Here is an 18,604-nt window from a genome sequence, read left to right on the forward strand (position 1 = left end):
GAACGAGAAAGCGCTGGCCCAGTGGGCGGAAAACTAAAAAATATTATTTTTTAAAATATAATGCAACTTCTCCAAAAATAGGCACTAATAACTCTTAGAAAACCGGCCAAGAGCGTGTCGGACACGCCCAAAATAGGGTTCCGTGGCCATTACGAAAAAATTAAGTAATATTTTTCTAAGGATTTCGTATTTTATACGGAATCTTCCAAGTTTAGGTACCTATATTTTATACCTTAGGCTGCTATTTACGCATAAACTACTAATAATTCTCAAGCTTTCTAGCATTGATAGTCCCTGAGCAAAGCCGCGGACGGACAGACAGACAGATATGGCGAAACTATAAGGGTTCCGTTTTTGCCATTTTGGCTCCGGAACCCTAAAAATCGACAGTTCACTCGATAAATGGTACATCTCTAAAACTATCAAACTCGAAACGTCACAGAACTCATCAGGTGAAAAATATTTGCTATAATTGATAAAACTATCTTTGTTTATTTATCTTAATCAGTTGACCGAAATCAACTCGTGACCACGGCCGCTGCAACGTGGTCGAAACTTCGAGGTAATTTAAAGTATTTTTTTATATAGGTGCCTAGTAGTTTTTTTTATGGAGTTTATGGCTTGGTTACAAAACATTTAAGCCAAGTCTTTAGGTACCTAGTAGTCGTGATAAATTATTTTTAGCTATAAACTAGCCTTTATTCGCGATTTAATTCTCGTAAGCCATTAGATTTCAGAAATATAAATTCCGGATTTGTGAATTCCCATGAGAAATCAGTACAATCAGTAGAATTATTTTTATTTAACTTAAAACCTAAAATTGCTAAAAGTGGCTCCGAAGCAGTATCGTTTCGTGTGCTCTGCCTACCCCATTTGGGAATAGAGGCGTGATGTTTGTGTATGTGCATTAGTTTTATTTAACTAATGAATCAAAATTGTAGACTGTATATTGATCTTTGGAGTGTAAATTAGTAAAATAAAACAACTTTTTAATAATAATGCAAAATTAAACACGCAGCGCGGACAAGGACTGTGACAGGACTCTCGTTATTCTTTTGTTTTCTTTCCGCGCTGCTTGCTTTCCAATTTTATTAGTGGCCAAATGCTAGACAGCGTTGGTATACAAACTCTTTATTTAAACTTTGTACATGCGTCGTCTACAAAAAACATTGGTGTTTGTAAAGTTCCCAATCTGTACTGGGCCCACGTGGGAACGACGGCCCAAGCCCACTCATTCTGAGAGCCTCTCATTCTGTGCCCAGCAGTGGGACCATAGGATGGGATTATGATGATGATGAATTAATTAAAATCATTTTTTTTTTCAATGATAACTTTATATTTATTTTTCCTACTTAATACCAAAACGATCACCCCTAAGACCCTTAAACCTCGTATGCTCAAACTTGGTTTACTAATGTTTTGGCGAAAATTATTTAGCAAATTATTAACTGCCAAACAATTTACCCTTTATTTTTATTTAGGCGAAATTTCATTCCTTGATCAATGATATTATGCAAATTATTACCTGGGATTTTTTTAAGATGTCATTTGTGTTTTCGTCCAATGCGCTTGGCATTTGGCATTCCTTAATTTAGCAAGCAAGCAAGCCAATGATTTTTTCCGTTCTGTTACAAAAAAAACCTAACATCGAAGGCTAAGGCGGAAGCTACGCTACGCTTCGCTCCCGCTTTAGCCTTCTGAACCTAACCTATCCAAGTCGCTTCTGCCTAGTCTCGTCTTGCTCGCTCGCTTCCCTCGCTCACCGCCACATAATGTAACATTTATTCATTTTATTATGTATGGTGACTGATATACCTACCTTACGTATGAAAATTGGCCAAATGTTATTTGACTATTTGTTATTTGCCTTAGCCAATCATTTGCTACATAATTGTTTGCCACATAAAAGTGTGATGAAGTAAAATTTTGCAATATAAAAATGTTGCGAAATAAGAAAAATGCGAAGTAAAGTTATGCCAAGGATTGGTTTGCCAAATGAAACTTCGGCGAAAGGTTGGTTGCTAAGTGAAATTTGGCGAAACATATTTCGCCAAAAAGGCAGTACACCTCAAATTTTCTTGAACGTCAACAAAGAATCAGGAAGAATTTTGCGAAATTAACTACTTATAGTAGATTCTTCCTACAACACGAGTGCATTTGCCGATAAACAAAAAAACAACTATAAAAAGGCCGTGACAGTACGCATACTAAATTAATGGCCCATTACATCCTAGGGAGGCGTTCTTCTGTTCCGAAGAAAGCTTCGAGTGCATTTTATAAATTGTAAATCAGGAGGGTTTCGATTGCTCAGCTGAGCGATGAGTTGAGTGAAGAGACATAAAATATATGTAGGTAATGTGCGCTTCAATAGTCTTAGAAAGTAGATATTAACAGTATGGAAATGCAAAATACCTAACAGACGTTTTCTATGAATATAGTTGGTTCCAAGTCTTCAACGTAAAATTTTAAACGTGATAGATAACAATGAAATTGACGAATTAGTACCTAGGTATTTTTGTTTCAACACGACACTTAAAAAATAATTAGCTGTAATAATTGTTTACTATATTATTTGTTTTAGCAGGTACTAAATGATAACCTAGAAATAATGACAAATTGTAATGGTATAAGAACTAATTTAACAATTTAATTATAAAATCTAATTTCATAACCGTAACCGTACTTTTTGGATACCGAAATAATAATATTGTGATTTCCGTATCCGGATGCCAAAATTTCATATCCGTAACATTCCTAGTCTCCATAATATTAATTTCTTTTCACTTATTTCTTTTTAAGTTATTTATATCCGTTCCCGTGTATTTTAGAAATTAATAACTATAAAAAAAAATGAAACCATCGTAACCAAACTTAAGACATCGGTATTAAAAATGACTAAGCTCTCCGAAATGTCAAAATTACTTAAACGAAAATTATCGGAGGGGCTGTCGAAACATAAGACTCAACTAACGAAAGTAGGTTAATGATCTAACAAGTCTAATGTTGGTAATGTACACTTTGGAGATGTCAGTGGTGTGGATGAGACTAAGGACGCTATTAAAGTTTATTGGCTTTTATGATTAGCAGGAGATCTATCCTGACAAGGGTATGGCATAAAATGGTCAGCACATAAACGTTAACGTACTGTTTATAAAAGGTTTATTGCTGTACATTACTTGCCTTGATAAGTTCTAAGTCACATTATACGGAGTATATTTGCGAAACATTCGCTCCGTTTTGATCTGTTTGTCATGGAAATCAGGAGGCGGTATTGAGTTTTTCTACAAAGATTTAGAACGCTGAACGATCAGAATATCTGGGACAAACTGTTATAATATATCCGCAACTTTGTGGTACAATTATGTAGGTTAAAAAAAAAGTATTTCTAAATCAAAACTTGTGGACAGATTTATTGACTTCAAAAAGGAATACTAAATGTGCATTACGGTATTTTGACCATTTTTAGTGTTCCGGAGCCAAAATGGCAAAAACGGAACCCTTAAAGTTTCGCCATGTCTGTCTGTCTGTCTGTCCGTCCGCGGCTTTGCTCAGGGACTATCAATGCTAGAAAGCTGTAATTTTGCACGGATATAAAGGTAAACTATGCCAACAAAATGGTGCAATTAAAAATTCAAAAAAAAATTCTCATCCAACCCTATAGTGTGCATTACGGTATTTTGACCATTTTAGGGTTCCGGAGCCAAAATGGCAAAAACGGAACCCTTAAAGTTTCACCATGTCTGTCTGTCTGTCTGTCCGTCCGCGGCTTTGCTCAGGGACTATCAATGCTAGAAAGCTGTAATTTTGCACGGATATAAAGGTAAACTATGCCAACAAAATGGTGCAATTAAAAATACAAAAAAATTTTTTTCGGGTACCTCCCATAGACGTAAAGTGGGGGTGTTTTTTTTTCTCATCCAACCCTATAGCGTGGGGTATCGTTGGATAGGTCTTTTAAAACCATTAGGGGTTTGCTAAGACGAATTTTCGATTTAGTGATTTGCTTGCGAAATATTCAACTTTAAAGTGCAAATTTTCATTAAAATCGAGCGTCCCCCCCCCCCTCTAAAATCTAAAGCGGTGGGTGGAAAAATTTGAATAAATTCAGGATGGTAGTAAGTATATCAAACTTTCAAGGAAAACTATAACGGCTAAGTTTGCTTGAGAATTATTAGTAGTTTATGAGTAAATAGCAGCCTAAGGTATAAAATATAGTTACCTAAACTTGGATGGTAAAATACGAAATCCTTAGAAAAATATTACTTAATTTTTTCGTAATGGCTACGGAACCCTATTTTGGGCGTGTCCGACACGCTCTTGGCCGGTTTTTTATTTATTTTATAAGTCAAAGTTTGTCAACACGTGTTAATGAACGGAAAAACAATTTTTAAGCTATCTACCATTTAAAACAGAGATAAAAATGTTTCAAGTTCAAGACTAAATATAGAAAGACATACAACTGCATGTCACACGCAGTATGCGCCATACCTACTGCACAAAGAAAAGCGTTTTAGAAAGCTAAAACTTAAATTGGAGCTTTAGAAAGCTAAAACGCTTTTCTCTATATGCAGTAGGTATGGCGCTAACTGCGTGTATCCAAGAGTTGTCAAAAACCGTATTAGGAGTTCCAATTTTGTCAAAAGAGATAGATGAATAGTTAGGACGAAACTGTCAATGTGCCTATTTCAAATCAATCATTAAAAAGACCAGTTAGTTAAGGACGCGAAATACACTACATAATACATTAATTAGCTAGCTCCTTAACACATCCCAGCGACGTCCTCCATGGCCGGCGCCGCAGCAGCAACAGCGGAGCAGCTCATACGGCGCAAATATGCAGCCCTTGGGGAGGGCTATATTTTTGCGCCGTTTGGTGTAAAGACCCTAGGGCCGTGGGGGCCAGGCGCACGTGATATCGCGAAAGAGATATCCGCGCGGGTCATTGATGTTTCAGGTGACCGGGGCTGGCAGCTATTTCGGGCAAAGGATTAGTCTTGCAGTACAACGCGGGAATGCTGCCAGCCTTCTGGGCACAATGAACAGCGACGACACTAGGAGGGATTTTTTATTTATAGGTTAGGCTAGGTTATATATTTTTTGTACATAGTCATATTTTTAAATGTTTAATGTATTGTGTTTTATTGCTTATTGTTTTAAATAAAAATTATCTAAGACAGTTAAATCATCATCATCATCATCATCCCAGCCTATATACGTCCCACTTCTGGGCACAGGCCTCCTCTCAGAATGAAAGGGCTTGGGCCGTAGATCCCACGCGAGCCCAATGCGGATTGGGAATTTCACACGCACCATTGAATTGCTTCGCAGGTTTGTGCAGGTTTCCTCACGATGTTTTCCTTCACCGTAAAGCTCGTGATAAAATTTAAATGTAATTTTAAAATTCGAAAAACTCAAGAGGTGCGAGCTGGGGTTTGATCCCACGATCCTTGCTTCAGAGGCGATAGGTCAAACCACAAGGCCGGCTTTTTCAAGCAGACAAGGCGAGACAGTTAAATAGAGAGTTAAAACTATTTTCAGCTTGAAAAACATTTTTCTAATATCAAGGCCAAAACAGGCATTTGAGCCCTAATCAGTACAGCCGACTATATTTCATCTACAACAGCCGTAGATCGCGGCAGATTACCCGGATTACACGCCGCCGTAGTAATTGGCTCAGCTAAGCCCGGGCTGTACCATCCCTTTAAACGAAGCTATTAACGATCAGGTTAAATTTGAATCAAATTTATAAATAGATAACTAATGAACTAAAAGAATTTCCTTGCTCACCCGCGACCTTATGATGGTTAAGCTTATGCAAAATATGCGTGTTCATGCAGTTCCTCCACCTTCACACTGTAAGAACACACACAAATCACACAAACCCATCTATCACCACCACCACACCACACTGACGCGTTTCGAATTCAACCAGAGCTCATCTTCAGAGTAACACAACCGTACACCATTCCACCAGTTGTTAGACTCACAACAACAACAACGAAAACAACTGGTGATGATAGATGGGTTTGTGTGATTTGTGTGTGTTCTTACTGTGTGGAGGTGGAAGAACTGCATTAACACGTATATTTTGCATAAGCTTAACTATCATAAGGTCGCGGGTGAGCAAGGAAATTCTTTTAGTTCATTGATATGGACCTCCGCAAAGTAACGCCTGATTCAATAAATTATTTAAAATAGATAACTATAAGTAACCGCCGGTTGATGATTGATGCAGGCCACTTCCAACCGAAGCAACTCAGAACGAGTTACACCTTACAGTGGACGTCTACGGCTGATATCAATGATGATGATGATGACTTATTTGATCTAAAAGCCGCTATATAACTTCTTCGCAATAAACATCAAAATCACTTTCCAACGATATTATTTTACCGAGACGAAGAAACACTCTGTAGCCTACCTGCATTATTAGATGAAATGAAAAAATGAAATGAAAAAATTGAAATGAAAAATGAAAATGAAAAATGTTTATTATGTAACATATACGAAATACAATTAGCAGTGCCCGGCGGACCCTAAACTAGGCTGAGCCTGTATCTTGGGACCCAGAAACTCCTCCGTTTCTAAGTATGTTAGCCTTTTCGTATCAATTTTCTTTGCTATAGTGGTCCTACAAAGGATTTTACACTTAAGCCCTTGTACGTAGGATCTATTTATATTTTATTTTACCTAAAACAACATCCATTAATTTCTCTTAAAACATGAAGCATATCGTCAATAACTTTTTCAATATCACTCAAGAAGTAACAAATCTATTTCGAAATAAGATTATTTTCTGTCCACGCCTTGTCCGCTATTTGTCACGCCGCAGTCACACTGGGCCATTAGAGGGTCGCGGGTGGTCGACTTAACCTTTATACGGCTTCTTATTGTTATCTAGTGCAGCGGTTCGCTAACTTTTGTGGCTACGGAACCCTACGGGGAAACTAAATATTGTTGTAACCTGAAAATATTTATTTCTTTAATAATATTTCATTAATATTACAAATACGAAAGAAGAAAACAAGTCTAGTGGGCTAGAACTTTGTTAAGTAGCTAACTTAAAGTTCAACAGTCGGGACCCATTTAAATCGTGACACTCAAAAACTCTTACCTAATAGGGCCCGACTGTTGAACTTTAAGTTATGTAGCTACTTAACAAAGTTCTAGCCCACTAGACTTGTTTTCTTCTTTTTAGTATTTTTAAGGCAGTCAATTTTTTTGATTTTTTTAATTTATTGTTTTTTATTTTTATCGTGACCAATACTTTTGCAAACACAGTTTGAAAATGACTGACCGAGTGACATAGAAGCCTCAGAAATAAACAGAGATCTTTTGCTGTTTTATAAGTGGACTATTGATAGACGAAATGTAAAACATTAGATTAATAATTGGTAGAAAAATACCTCTTTATGGTTCCGTATGTATATAATCTAAACTGAACCCTAAATTGTTCTCACTCATTCGGCTGTCCATTGGTCTGACTATATTTCACAAGGTTTCTTAGTTTTTTGAACTGTAGATATTTATTTATTATCTTTTTCCCGCGAGCCTGTCTGCGAAAAATTCATTTATGGCTATCCCGTCGGAAGTTCGCAATTTTCTGGGATAAAAACTATCCTATTTCCTTCTCAGGGTCTTAAACGATCTAACAAATATCAATTAACGCGGTTCAGCCGTTTTCGGGTGAACAAGTAATAAAAGCACACACAAATTTCGCAAATATTGGTAACATTCTTATTTACCTACTTATCTGAAACTTGAATACAATGAATTGTGTGTTGTCTATGGAAAATTTCATCTTATCTAACGCATGTTAGAAAAATCACCTTGAATGATAAATCTTAGAACATATTGAAAACGTCAAACGATATGGATCATATTAGGTCAGTAGGAATAAAATTGAAATCGGAAGTAAGTAATTGCTACAAAAGGTTTTATTGCTTTACTGGCTTCATTTGTTGCCTAATATAACCAGCGTTGCTATACATTACGTGTGACAACACATGTTGAATGGAGCCCTTTTAAGTGCCCTGTCGTGTCACCAAGTAACATAGTTTTAGTGCTAGTTTTAGTCTTATTACTGTAAAGTGGTGGTACTGATGGAACCAAAATAAATATCTCTCTTTCTTTCTTTCATATAAAAATTGGACAGAGCAAGTCGTTCGCCCAATAGATACCCCGCGATGGAACGCTGAAACGGCTGGACGTATTTGGATGAAATTTGGCAAAAAGTTAGTTTATAACCTGGATTAAAACATAGGATACTTTTTATCCCGATATTCTCACGGAATAGGGATAAAAACTCGAAATAACAACCGCTGGGTTTGGAGTCATGAAATTTGGTCTGGGTGTTTTAATTTAACGTCAATGTAACCACGATGTAATTTTAGGGAATTCCCACGAGAATTTAATAAATTCCCGGAATTTCAATTCAACTGCTGTATCTAATGATTTACGCGTGCGAAGCCGCGGGTAATCGCTAGTAATATTATAAATGTGAAAGTTTGTGAGTGAGTGAGTGAGTAGGTATGTTTGTTACTTCTTCACGCTGAAAACCAGCGCTGCGGCTTGCTGTAGCAATACGCTGAGTATGGCCCTGTTTACTTCATTCGGCACAATGTTTATTTTATTTTCTCTTGGTGCCTAATATATAAGATTGTATAAAATTGTCTGTTTTTTAGCTGTAATTTTACTTAAATAAATGTATACTTTCTTTCTATCTTTTCTGAAACGGCTAGACGGATTTGGATGCAATTTGGCAAAAAGTTAGTTAATAACCTGGATTAAAACATAGGATACTTTTTATCTCGATATTCCCACGGGATAGGGATAAAATCTCTAAATAACAACCGCTGGGCTTAGAGGCATGAAATTTGGTATGTAGGCAGCTGGACGTCTGGAATAACACATAGACTACTTTTTATCTCGTAATTCCTACGGGATAGGGATACAATTTTGAAATAACAAGCGCTGGGCACAGTAACGGCTAGTCTTTTATATTCGGCGTTCAAATTTTTGATAGAGAGAGAGAGAGAGACAGGGAGGGAAAAAGAGAGAGAAAAAAATTATTTATACATTATATTCAATACTTACACAGAGAAATACACTAGTAGGAAAGAATAAAATAAACATCAAGTAGTATAAAGTGGGTCCCACTCAGCATAATGTTACGGCAAGCCGCAACACTACTTTTCAGTGGTACCACAGATAGTGGGACCCATTTTATGAATATCATATTCGGCGCATCTCTTATATTACTAATATTCATATCGCAACCCGGGTCCCGTAACGGACCGAATTAGTCCCTGGAACAGATTGAATTCCTTTACCGGAATTTCTGGAGCTTGCGCGTCGGGAATTTTAGATTTGCTTCGGACACATTATCTTAGGACGTGCGGCTTTAGCGATTAGTCGGGATAATGTGCTTGCTGTATCTTCGGCGGGAATCGCAGTCTTATGGATGAATAGCTTTTGCCCGCTGCTTAGCTCGCGTTAAATTTAGTATAAGTATAGCCGACCAAGAAATTGACCACCATAAGGTTTAATGTAATTTGTAGCGCTTAAAACGTTAAAGCCTATTTTCACTCACAAGTCAATATGACAATCGGCCTTATTGTTTTACTAGCTTTTTTCCCGCGGCTTTGCCCGCGTGGAATTCGGTTCTCGCGCGCTGTTCCCTCGGGAACTGTGCATTTTTCCGGGATGAAAAGTAGGCTATGTCACTCTCTGGCCCATAAACTATCTTCATGCCAAAAATCACGTCGATCCGCTCCGTTTCGACGTGAAAGACGGACACACATACAAACACACAAACACACACTTTCGCATTTATAATATTAGTATGGATTTCTGAAGTAGGAAATGTCATTTAAATTGGTAAAGCATTTTCTTGGTCGACTATACATAGTTTTACTTTCGACGATCCTTTTTTTCGGTTTTGAATTATTTTTCGAGGGATTATAAGTAAACAAACGTTGTTTTAGGGAGATAGTGTAAACTTTCGAATTGAAAAATCATTCTTATCACATTATTCACACTTAAAACATATGCTCAAAATGATCTACACACCTTCTGCTGCTACCTGTAACTAAAATAAAGATAGAAAATTATCTTACTCGTCTCATTAGCTTAGACAGACTAGGTAGTCGGCGGTGTATCATGAGGTCTGTTTGAAAACTTTGAAATTTGTATCAAGTTTATGATTGGCTATATATATAACTAAATGAGCCAATTGTAGGTAATCAAAACAGAACTGTAAGGTACTTCACGATACTAATGTCATCTAGGAATATTTTGCCTGCCAAGAAACTCACATTAACTTAAGTAATTGCCTGAACGGTATTCCAATACCGATACCGTTATTATACGTTTAACCGGTATAAACAACGAAAACAACGAGGAAACAAATTACATAAAGCCTCCAGCAGAAAAAATGCAGTTTAAAAGAGAATTTATAAAATTCAATTACGTAAATTTCGGTTTTCACAATCCCGCGGGAACTATGCAATTTTTCGGGATAAAAACTATCTTAATCTTAATTAATATTTCATCTTAATCGGTTCAGCTGTTTAGACGTGATGAAGTATCAAACAAACAAATAAACAAACAAACAGACTTTCAAACTTTCGCATTTATTATAATAATGGGATACAAATCTAATGTACGTAACTTTAATCAATAATTCAGGTTAGATTAGGATTCCATTTTACGATGTCATTTTTAGAACCATACCGTAACTTCCTCATTCTTGAATAGATTTTGTAAAGACAACAGTCACCAATTCACTATAGGCGACCACTTGTACAATTTTGAACTACTCCTGTTTTTACGAATGTAGCTGTAGCTAACAGTTGTGATTTTACAAGCTTTTATTTAACTTGAAATGTATGTATGTATGTAACTAAATTATGTATGTTTGTGCGGGTCAAATCTTGCATGTTGAATTTGACCCACTTTCGGTAGTCGGATTGACTTGAAATATGGCATACGTATGTAAATCTGGTGATAATGCAATTATCTGGTAGTGACATCCTGGTGGTCCAGGCAAAATTGTCTCTGCAGGACGGAACTCATCAACGGATTATGGCATCGAGTTGAAATTTACATAGTTTGGATGACAATGCAAGTACAGCCAACAAAAAGTACAGTCGGAAAAAAATCTTGTATTAAAAAAGGAATTTTTACCAAAAAACTTATTTTCAAGCAAAGTTACTGGAAATCCACTAAAAAACGGCTCAGCAAATTATCTCGCTGCTTTTCATTCAAAAATCTCTCATTTAACACCGGACCCATGAAAACTCATAATTATTATAATAGGATGTGTCCCGTCCCCCGTTAGAGGCGAGCGGACCAACAGCTGAAGTGAGGAAGCAAACAAGCCGGCAAGAGGCAGTTTACTTCCCTATTCTTTACGACTGAGTTTGCAAAACAAAGCTTTTGTGCCCTCGTTTTTCTCGAGGGTTACAGTTGGGGTCTGTAAATAATACAAACAGGGGAGGCAAACCCGCAAGCACTGATAGTGAAAAACGCCTCGAGAAGGATCTCAAATGCCATGTACCAATGCAATTTCTTTAAACGTCACACAAATATAATTTTTTTAATTTCGTTGCTTATACATAACTTTTTTACTATCAAATGGTATTTTCGAAAAAAGTGATTACACAAATCAGTTCCCTGGTCCATTATTATTGCTTTTTGTACAAGTAATTGTACTATCTATTCTTATCCTTTTTGGACTACGACAGTACAAGTACTGCTGGGAAGCAGCATCAACCACAAAAAATCACGCAGTACAAATTTGTAGGTATTTATGAAAATCCAGTGTTAGCAGAGCCCCTTCCTAAACAAAATGCAAAGGAAAATTTTTAATGACTGTATATGTTGATTGCGTTGAATTAGAAGTTTGATTTTTTCATAGCTTCAAGAGACTGTAGAACTAAGTACCTATTATAATTTAAATTTCGATTTGATACCTCCGCGCTTTCCCAAGTTAAAAGGGTCTTGACCTTAGTCTTGACAGACAGAATGACGGGCGTACGGACAACAAAGTGATCCTATATAGGTTCCGATTCGTCCTTTTGAGGTACGGAACCCTAAGAGTGGTAAAAGTAATCATACACAAACTAGTTCTAGTTATTGCCGTAGGTATTGCCGTGCACTCACATGACTTTATTTTGCGACGGCAATACCTAGAACGCCCTTGGTTCAGAACCCCCATGGTGAAGATTTCACATTCCTTATTTACCCTAACGAGTACGTATGAACATTCTTTAAGTATCCTTAATGATACAATATTGAGGGTATATTTATAAATATGTTGTTAAGGGACTAAATATACGACCCCCTTCTCCCTGAACCATTCGAGTAACAAGCCATAAACTCCCAAAGACTCGGGGTGAACGCACGTTTTATGCAAATACAATGTTTCTTATAAATAGAGTAGGACGAGACACGCCACTTTTATTTTATTCTGCAGGACTTAAGCATTTCTTGATAATTTTGAGCAAAAAAAGTCGTTATTAAGATGTTCTGCAAGACAGAGCAGGTGCAAACATTACCTGACTGTAGACACTGGTCTTTTGGGGTGTAAATTATTCAAAATAAATAGTAGACTGTAGAACGAGAGCATAAAGCGAGCCATTTTACCCGAGGCGTTCATATAGCCACCCGAGCCAGTACGGAGAGGGTGGATAGACACGTCGAGCGGAAAATGGGTTTAATGCTCGAGTTTTACACTCTGCTTTTCATTCCGATGGCGAGGAAATGAAATAGCAACACTGGAAACAATTGTTCACTTACTAGGCACCTTTTTTTCATGCATTGCCATAATATAATTATATTTTTTTAGTTTTATTGATTTATTTTAATTGATTGGATTGATTTTGCAGGTTTTATATAAAATTAATATTAGTTATTGAAACTTTTTTGTTTGTGGCTGTTGACATCTGATTACCTGGTCTTAGACGAAGATTTTATTTTATGCACTAGAATAGAGCATAAAAAGTCATTTTATGTCGCCCTAATCGCTAGAAATACGAACTTTACTAGCATGAGAAGTGAAAACAATATAATAATACCTTAAAATTAACACGAGTGCGGACGACGGCTATGACAGGATTCGCTTATTCTTTTGTTTCCTTTTGGTGGCCAGTTGCTAAACTGTATTTATGTACAATCTTTAAATAAACTTTGTGCATGCGTCGTTTACACCTAACGGTTTTTAAACGTACGAGTAATAATACCCTCCTGTTAATTTACTTTAGATTAAGGGCTCTAAGTATATACCTTTGCTATCACAAATATTTTGATCATCAAAATTGTTAAACTGTTGTATTTCTATTTAGGTACCGCCTATAAATATAGTAATACTTTATTTTCTACAATCCTCCTTTTTCGTCTTTTTCGCATTTTCTCCTAAAAAAATCATATATTATTTTGTCCAAGTTTCACAAAATGATCAAACCACCCACTCCTCACTAAGCATGTGACATAATCCAAAAACATTTATTTGTATTACTTTTTTTCCCTAAGTATATTTAAATCATTCTACGACCGGAAAAAGGCCGATGTCTATGCATAAACACGGTCGTCAACGTACCAATAGCCATAAGTTTTAATTTAATGCAGTAAAACAATAATGCGACGTCTCTTATTATACTATTGTACCATAATGGTGCTATTACGAACTTTAACTTTTAGAATGCAGCCAAGTAACTGTCACGTTTCTAAATATAAGATAAAATAAAACTAAATAGGAGCTTGCCTGTTTTATCCACGTATGATCTTATTATCATTATACACTCATATTCATAAAATGCTGATATTTTCTTCTCATGAAATATATATTTTCTTTTGCCAGCAGGTCCAGGTTTTGTCCAGGTTGAGACTCAGTTATTAATATACACAATTCATTTGAAACCCATTATAAATATTTTCTTAAGTCCTTTAATTGCCTTTGAATTTCGTAAGTTTGTGCTTGCTTTCAATTTTACAAAGACAATATTATGAGTTCAGATTCGGAGGAAACGTAAATTTGTAACGTTTATTCTGACATATTTATTTGTAAAAGTTTTTAATGAATGTTGGTAGGTAATTCATTTTCATGCTTAATTATTTGTATGGAGAATTGTACAGCGCCTCTACAAATAATTTACGCCGTCGCTCGCTATCGAGTACGGTCACTGTAAACTCATGGTAGTGGTACAGTATTCAAGTGAATGCTCATTATGTATCATAATTTGCTTCATTTATATCCTCAGAATAGGTAAACGCTATCTCTGTGTTCACTGTATTGGTTTTTAGTTACTACACACATGATTTACTATTCAGTTTAGAGAGGCTTTTAGCATTATCTATGTATCGAGAGCGGAAGGACTCAAGTGATAATGTCAATCCCTATCGCATGTCAATGAAGGCTATCGTTTTTTGTCTCACTAGATGGCGCACTGTTGCGTGAGGTTTTTAAGTATGACTTTCAAAGTCTGTTATTACAAATACATCTTAAAACCGTACCATAAAAATATCGAGCATGCCCACAGTGTTCCATAGTCTCCGTTTTGTTCGGAAAAAAGGGAGGACAAAGGTTTTCGAAAGACAAAACTGTCTCAAAACACAGACATTAATTGCCCCGGAACGCATATTTGCCATAATTAATTTCAGATATTGCAAATTATTCACAAAAATATTCTAATATTTGTATGTAACATATAAAATAAAATAAAAACCATTTTTATGTAGTTCTTTAATCAATGCAAGTCAACTCAACACCTATAAAGGCAACGGTAGTTGAAAACAGAAAGAAATAGATTTCGTTCGATCACTCCTCGATTACTTATATCGACACTTGCAAGGGATCTTAAGACTAAAGAACAGTCAGTTGCAAGATCAGGGTAGTTTAAGACTGTAATAGTTATTTATGTGGCTGGTGCATAATGAGAGGCATTAAAGTACGAGTGTGGTTTTATGAAACGAGCCGAAGGCGAGTTTCATAATAAGATCACACGAGTGTTTTAATGCCTAATTATGTATAGCCGCATACATAACTTTATCTACATCCATATCATAAGTTTTCTATAATATGTTCAGATATGGCCTGTATTTTGACTTTGACTTTGACTTTGATTTTGACTTTGACTTTGACTTTGACTTTGACTTTGACTTTGACTTTGACTTTGACTTTGAATAATAATTATTATCTACATGCATGTCATAAGTTTTCTACAATATGTACAGATATGCATTGTTAAAAAAAGAATTACCGATACTTTAATGTAAACATTAAGATGCACTGTTACTTTAATGTGAACATTAAGATGCACCCGCAGATACCAGGTTTCTTAATAAAGGCCATTTGATAGTCGTTTCTGAACATATAATAGGGAAGTTATGATATGCATGTAGATAAATAATTATTATGTATAGATCGATAAAAAATATTGATGCTAAGAATTGAATGAAAGAAAAAGGTAGACTAAGAATGCGCACCTATACTTGCCTTATATTATACTTGCTTTTTCGCAGACTTACACTTTATGGTGTGGCTGGCCGAAAAAAATAACAGTTTGTCACAAGAACGCTCATCCAAATATCCATGGCAAGCAAGAGTATCTGCTGTTAGTAAACCTAACCTAACTGGTTCAATGTAACCAGCGTTATCAGTAAAAGGCACTTAACACCTGTAGAGATAAGATATCGAGTGGAGTCAACTAAATTGAATCAAGTGCTATATGTGACCCTAATAAAGCGAGTCTATCATTTGTTCAAGAAAAATTGGAAACAATACATTTCCTGGCATTGCGGTGTCAAGACACTTTATTGCAAAACTTTTTAATAGCCTAAGTTTTAATGATAAGAAAACATTTGAGTAGAAGAAAAATAAAAAATACCCTACTCGGTCCTTTCACCTGTGTCTAAACAATCAAACATAAAATACATAATTCCTACATTGTATCCTCAACAAACAAACTTGCTACACCGAGTATAAACATTGTTTTACCCAGATTGAAGTAAAAAAAGTTGTAGCTCGGACAATGTGTTACACAATAAATTCTTCTTGGAATTAATGAAAGTGGTTTTAAAAATGGAACACCACTCTGTCGTATAATTTTCAAACACCGCATGGAAATTGCAAACTCTCTTTGCAAATTATTTCTTGCATGCCAGCCACATTTTTAGGATTCCCGATATCACGGAACTAAACAAAACCTACGATATATTTTTTTTTTATCATTAAATTGACAGTGTATTCAAGACTATTTTTTATTTTTTAATATGTAATTCATGGGCAAGATAACGATACTTAATTGTTTTTTTTATTTCTTCAATTTAGGGAATGAACTACACTTAATAGTTTTATACCTATAGAGTACAATAAAACATATAAAAAATGTGTGTATTAAATATGAGGGCACAATAAAAAAATATATTTCATCGTACGAAGCTCTCCCCCTAAGAGTTCGACTTGCGTTTGTTCTTTATTTATTTATTTTGTTTTTAATTAATTTCATAATAATTAATTGACAGTATTTTTGGTGAAAAATAAATTTATCTCTCTACCTACATATTAATTGTTAAATTCTTGCTCACTATAAAGACACTACAATCCGCTTGTCATGTAAGCATACAGGAAATTCTTAACTGTTAATGCGAGAGCCAATTGGTCATGCTTCATTTTTTTTTTGGATGGTTATTATAATGTATTTGATAAATATAGACTATTTTAAGAAACTAATTTCGGTATTTTTTTTTTTAATTAATCCTATCTACTATAAAAATATATATCAATTTATTGCTGGCGTGACGTCATCAAATCCTCAATGGATAGTGTAGTCTTTGACTGCACAAAAAAAACAGTTTCGTCAACGTCAAGGTATTAACGTCACCGCGGACTGCTAAACTCAAAAACTTGAAATCGCATACGGAACTTGTTTAAAATGGAAGGCTACAAGTGTTTCGTCCCTTTATGTCCGAATAACAGCCGGGATAACCCGGATTTGTTATTCGTACCAATCCCAGAACGACTGCAAGAGGAATGGTGTCGTAAAGTGGAACAAAAATACATCAAAAACTATTTGCAGTTTTGTTGTGAAGATCATTTATACGTATGTACTTATTTAAAACAAACACATTACTTTTACACAATTGTTTGTATATAATATAGTCGCTTATATATAATAATAAAGTCTTGACCATTGAGTACTCGTATAAATTAGATCGTATTTATTAATTATTATAATATTGTTTTATTTTGCAGCGAGAAGATATCCAAAATTATTACAAATGTAAGCTGATGAATGAGCAACCAGTAATGGCACGAAATGCTCAGCTTCGACGCGTTCCATTAACTGTGGGTCAGAAGCGATCTGTTTTGTGTGATTTACTACGATGCGAGGACACACAAGAAACACCAAAGAAACAAAAGTTAAACCAAAATATAATACCTAGTACTTCAGGATCAACATTACCAATCAAAGTGGATGCTGCAGTGCAGTGTGAAAAGATTGTGTGTTTTGATAAGGGAACAAATACACACTTTAAGAAGAAGATATTATGCCAAAGTCCAAGAAGCAGTACCTCACTGTGGGAGGAAGAAGTTGTCAATGTACAAGAGGCATCTAGTCCTTCAATAAATAACTTTCCTTCAGAAACAGAAAGTGAAGAGATTGTTTCAACTAAATCTAATTTGAAAAATCTATTTTTAGCACTAATCTATAAAAACCCAAAAACTTATTTAGGTTTTCCTCAAAAATATGTTTGGTTAATAAACACTATAGTAGAAAAAAGTGCAATAAAAACAAGTATTATGTCTTTGATAATTACATTATTCAAAATCAAACAGAATGACACATTGGATAGAATGTGTGATGTATTTGAAATAACTCGACCGAAGATGACAAATCTTTTCCAACAAGGTGTAGAAGTGTTGGCAAATTATTTCCAAAACTTTATATTCTTGCCATCAGCCTTACAAATAAAAAGAAATTTACCTCTGGTTTTCAAAATTGACTATTCCAATGTGCAAATGATAATAGACTGCTTTGAAATTCAGATAGAAAAACCCACAAATCCTTTGAGGCAATCTCAAACCTGGTCTCAGTATAAAAGCTGTAATACTTTAAAATATTTAATTGGTTGTACTCCAAGTGGCTTTATCAGTTTTATATCCAAAGGTTATGGTGGGCGGATTTCTGATAAAGCCCTTGTGGAAAAGAGTTGCCTGATCGAATGTCTTCCTGTTAACGCAGTGATATTAGCCGATAGAGGCTTCAAAGAAATTGAGTCTGCATTAGTAAATAAGAATATAAAACTATTGCGTCCACCAAGCGTTTACGCAAATCAGAAACCTTCCAGAGAAGAAGTCCTTAAGAGCAAAACGATTGCAAGTTTGCGAATCCATGTTGAGCGTGTCATCAGGCGAATTAGAGAATTTAAAATCTTAAAGCCCCACTCTGTTGTCAATCACAAACATGTAGGCTTCTTGGATCAAATCATAATGATTGCTTGTGGGCTTATAAATTTGCAGGGTGATTTAATAAAAATAAACTGAATTTGTAAAGACATGAATTGTTTTATTTTAATAATAATAAAATATGTTTCTGTGATA

General features: G+C 35.4%; 1 protein-coding gene and 1 long non-coding RNA gene across 3 annotated transcripts in view; one reads left to right on the forward strand and one right to left on the reverse strand.

Moving 5' to 3' along the window:
• Positions 1 to 18,604, reverse strand: part of LOC141442334 (cGMP-specific 3',5'-cyclic phosphodiesterase-like) — a 121,804-nt gene that overhangs the window by 44,378 nt on the left and 58,822 nt on the right. The gene's annotated exons all lie outside the window — the stretch shown is intronic.
• Positions 16,907 to 18,560, forward strand: LOC141442353 (uncharacterized). The gene is made up of 2 exons (XR_012452928.1): positions 16,907 to 17,102; positions 17,255 to 18,560. It is a non-coding gene; the product is annotated as an uncharacterized lncRNA (long non-coding RNA).

Source organism: Choristoneura fumiferana, chromosome 25, assembly GCF_025370935.1.
Source record: "Choristoneura fumiferana chromosome 25, NRCan_CFum_1, whole genome shotgun sequence".
Classification (NCBI taxonomy): Eukaryota; Metazoa; Arthropoda; class Insecta; order Lepidoptera; family Tortricidae; genus Choristoneura; species Choristoneura fumiferana.